Source organism: Coregonus lavaretus (genome assembly GCF_964263955.1).
Source record: "Coregonus lavaretus genome assembly, chromosome: 20".
NCBI lineage: Eukaryota > Metazoa > Chordata > Actinopteri > Salmoniformes > Salmonidae > Coregonus > Coregonus lavaretus.
The window spans coordinates 2,470,593-2,475,302 of NC_140007.1; the positions used below are offsets into that span (position 1 = coordinate 2,470,593).

The 4,710-nt window shown below is 42.5% G+C and overlaps 1 long non-coding RNA gene across 1 annotated transcript; it reads right to left on the reverse strand.

Annotated features, from left to right (window-relative positions):
- Window positions 1-3,744: 3,744 nt before the first annotated feature.
- LOC311147429 lies at window positions 3,745-4,295 on the reverse strand. Its single transcript, XR_014614788.1, has 3 exons — window positions 4,166-4,295; window positions 4,007-4,069; window positions 3,745-3,932 (listed from the first exon to the last, which is right to left on the reverse strand). It is a non-coding gene; the product is annotated as an uncharacterized lncRNA (long non-coding RNA).
- Window positions 4,296-4,710: the final 415 nt, after the last annotated feature.

Consider the following 4,710-nt stretch of genomic DNA (forward strand, 5'->3'; position numbering starts at 1 on the left):
GTCCTGGAGTGGCCTAGCCAGTCTCCAGACCTTAATCCCATAGAAAATCTGTGGAGGGAGCTGAAGATGTGTGTAAACCTGGTGGCCAACCACAAGAAACGTCTGACCTCTGTGATTGTCAACAAGGTTTTTGCCACCAAGTACTAAGTCATGTTTTGTAGAGGGGTCAAATACTTATTTCCCTCATTAAAATGCAAATCAATTGATAACATTTTTGACATGCATTTTTCTGGATTTTTTTGTTGTTATTCTGTCTCTCACTGTTAAAATAAACCTACCATTAAAATTATACACTGATCATGTCTTTGTCAGTGGGCAAATGCACAAAATCAGCAGGGGATCAAATAGTTTTTTCCCTCACTGTATACAGTATGTGCAAATTAGCAAGTTATGGAGGTGAGGCAATAAATAGGCCATAGTGCAAAATAATTACAATTATTTTAACGTGGACATTTCTTCCAACATGTGCCTTGGAATTCGATAAGAAGGACGCGTGCAATTGCATCCCTGATGTGTCTGTCTTCAATTGTAGCCTACTTCGGAGCTGAGATATACAGTGCTTTTGGAAAGTATTCAAACCCCTTGACTTTTTCAAATTTTGTTACATTGCATCCTAATTCTAAAATTGATTCAATAAATAAAAATCTTCATCAATCTACACACAATACCCCATAATGACAAAGTGAAAACAGTTTTTTAGAAATATTTGCTAATTTTTAACAAATTAAAACAGAAATATCTTATTTACATAAGTATTCAGACACTTTGCTATGAGACTTGAAATTGAGCTCAGGTGCATCCTGTTTCTATTGATCATCCTTGAGATGTTTCTAAAACTTGATTGGAGTCTACCTATGGTAAATTCAATTGATTGGACATGATTTGTAAAGGCACACACCTGTCTATATAAGGTCCCACAGTTGACAGTGCATGTCAGAATGAAAACCAAGCCATGAGGTCGAAGGAATTGTCCCTAGAGCTCCGAGACAGGATTGTGTCGAGGCACAGATCTGGGGAAGGGTCCCAAAAAATGTCTGCAGTATTGAAGGTCCCCAAGAACACAGTGGCCTCCATCATACATAAATGGAAAAAGTTTGGAACCACCAAGACTCTTCCTAGAGCTGGCCGCCAGGCCTAACTGAGCAATCGGGGGAGAAGGGCCTTGGTCAGTGGCAGTATATTTATTAGCGGCTGTAAGGGTGGTGACACTTTGATGAATGGTGCAGAGTAATCAGGGCCCAGCTGTGACAGACTGCACTCACAGCCTTCTACCTGCCAAGCAGCCCCATGACACATGAATGCTCACACACGTGCACACACACACACGCCACACTAACAACCACCTAACAAAACGCTTTGTCAAAATCCTCACATCCACACCTTGGCTTTTTAGAAAAGAGAGAGCGAGAAAGAGAGAGATTATACAAAGCATTGTTTGATAACCATGCCATTAGTAGCAGATGATTAGGTGTCACGGCTGTCGGTGAGATGCGGTTGAAGAAGTCAGGCGCAGGACACAGAACTCTCGGACACGTACTTTAATCCGATACTGACCATATGAACACAGAAATAACTCCACGCAGGGAGGAAATAACCCGCTCACTAAAGACATACGTGAAGGGAAAACAATCACACACAATATCCCGATGAGAGACAGGGGATAATATAAGGGCAACAATCAACCATAATGACGAACAGGTGTAAACAATACAGACAACACTAAACAGACACCGATGACATCAACGGCAGCAGCTAGTACTCCGGGGACGACGAACGCCGAAGCCTGCCCGAGCAAGGAGGAGGAGCAGCCTCGGCAGAATCCGTGACATTAGGGCCCCGTGTAGCTCAGTTGGTAGAGCATGGCGCTTGCAACGTCAGGGTTGTGGGCTCGATTCCCACGGGGGGCCAGTATTTTTAAAAAAATGTATGCACTCACTAACTGTAAGTCGCTCTGGATAAGAGCGTCTGCTAAATGACTAAAATGTAAATAAAATAAAATTAATATCCCTTTCTCTTTTTCACTGGGTCTTGTGAACAGCAAACATGAAACAGATAAAACACTGTGACTCAAAAGACCCCTCCATCCATTACATTACAAACCAAAACACAACATGGATATTATTATTTCCCTGCAAGTTTCTAATGCCATGAAACCAGTAAATAATAGGATACTATAATCTAATAATTTCTCTGAGGATTGGGTTTCTCTGTGATTCTACAGAGCGAGAACACAGTCTGCCTACTCTTTGTAGAAGTTGCCAATAGGCACAGATGTAGGATCAGTTTACCTTCCCCTCAATTTTAAATTTAACCATTTGGGAAGAAATGCAAAACTGACATTGGAGTCAAAAAGCAACATTCTCCCACTTCAATCTCTCTCATCCTTGCTGTTCTGCTTTAGGGCCAGATTTTATGATGATTTTACATATCAACACACTCTTACATCTGCAGTGAGCATGGGGAGAAAATAGAAAAGAAAAGAGGGGAGGATATGAGAGCATGTGAGAAGAAGAGAAGCAAGTAGAAAAGACGAGTGGAGAAGGGGTCTGAGCAGTCTACAGTATGTGTGGGTAGTAAATAGCGGTGTGTTTTCCAGTGAGCCTTGGCCAGGAGTGTGTTTGTGACCTGCTCTCCTCTTCTCCCCACAGTTTCCCACTCTTTATGATGGCCTCTGAGCAGTGCTCAGTGAGCACCCACTGTAAATTAAATTGTACCTTGGTCGATAGCACTGTTCTCTCTCTTCCTGTGTGTCTGTGGTCCTGTCTCTCCTTTTCTCTTTGGGTTCATAAACCAGGTTTCCATCCAACCTTTTTATGCGAGTAAAGTATGTTGGATCAAAAATGTAGCGTAGAATCCCGTATTATCGTCATATTCAACAGCGTTTAAGAAATATATTACCTTCAACAGTGTTATCTTGTGATCAAGCCTTCAATGTTTTGTGATTATTGGTGTCGTAAAAATGTTAGCTAACGGTTTAGCAATTAGCAAGTTTGACATTTCATTTAAAAATATTACTGTTATCTGCTTTTGATAAGCGGTTTAGCAAAAAAATACTGTATCTGTATACGGCCCCCAGTTATTGGGCACCTTACTATTTTGTTCAATTACAAGATATATTCGTTTAATTTTGTTGAAAAAAGAGACACCAACCACGTACCCGAAGTGTTTACTAGATAGTTGACTAGTTGGCTAGTCTTCAGGTAAAAAATAATGATTTGCCTGTCAACTTTTCATTGCGTAGCCCGGTGCGCCCTCTTGTGGACTCTTAAAAAATGGTTCTTCACCAACATATTCAGTGTTGTAACCAAATGAAATATGAGTATTAATAATTTACATCAAATACACTTTAATTTCAGTTATGTGCATTAACATAAAACAATGAAAACACTGTTGGAGTTTGTGTTGCAGAGGTGCACTTGGAAAGTAAAGGAAGAAATATACAAGATGGGTTCAATAAATATATATATTATATTTTAGACATTTATTTTTTTGAACAAATAAATAATTTCATATGAACACAAACAAAACAAACAATTAAATCTCGACCTCCATCCCTATATTGTCACAAAAATCACAATAAAAATCCAGCTCCACCGCTACCTCTTGATCCCACTGCACACACCTGCAGTGGAACCAGTGCTGGCAAAAGTCACAGCACACCCATGGCACCTCGGATCTACACTCCTGAGAGGAGCTTGTAGGCGGATCACGCTCCCCGCAGCGAGCACAGCAGGTGGTGTCTTCTTTTATAAAAAATTAAATAATAATACAAATTGATTAATATGGTTTTGCAAAATGTAGAAGTTCTTCAACAACAATAGTAATTGATACAACTGAGAGAGCGAGAAAAACAGATTATGAAGTACCTGAGAGTGGTGCCATGGGTGGTGTGACAGATGTGACCGGTGTAGCTTTTCTCTTCCTTTTCTGTGCTGCAGTTTGAGAAAAAGTAGTGTTAGACAGAGCATGTTGCATGAAACCCTTTTCAACTTTTTTACATCAATACCTCTGGAGGAAGCTGCAGAGGTTTTGGAGGAGGCGGAGATGACTTGAGGGCTGGTGCTATTTACTGTAGATATATAAAGATATATATATATTTTTTACATTGCTGTTTTATAAAACAGATAACAAACAGTCATTTTTTCGTAATTTAACATGTGTTTACCTGTGGAGGTGGTGGTATTCAAATTGCAGGGGGCAGGGACACCAGACGAGGCTGCTATGGTGGTGTGACCAGGGGAGACGGAGGAGGCAGTTGGTCCAGAGGAGGCCGTGTTGGTGGTGACAGACATGGGGGGTGGTGTTTATTGGGGTGGTGGTGGACAAAACCGCCGACGATGGCTTGGAGGAGCTGGTGTTTGTAATGGTGGGGTTGAGGGGCCGACGATGGTGTGGCCGGGAGAGTAGGCATGTGGCCTTCTTCTGCAGCTGGGGACTCCGGCGGCTCCTACAGGTGTTGCACACTGGGAGGCACTGGCAGTGGTGATGCAGCTGTCAGGAGTGGTTCCAGCAGGGGGTCCAGCAGAGGCGATGGCGTCAATGGTCTCATCCATGGCAGCCCTCTCCTGTGCCCTCTGTGTTCTGAGGGCTGCCCGACGCTCTTTCTCCTCTGTTCCCGGCCCTCTCCTTCTCACCCCTCTCCTGCCACTGGCGCGTGTATTCCTCCCCGGTGAGGCATGTGGCGACCACAGGGAGTCTTCTGTATCGGTC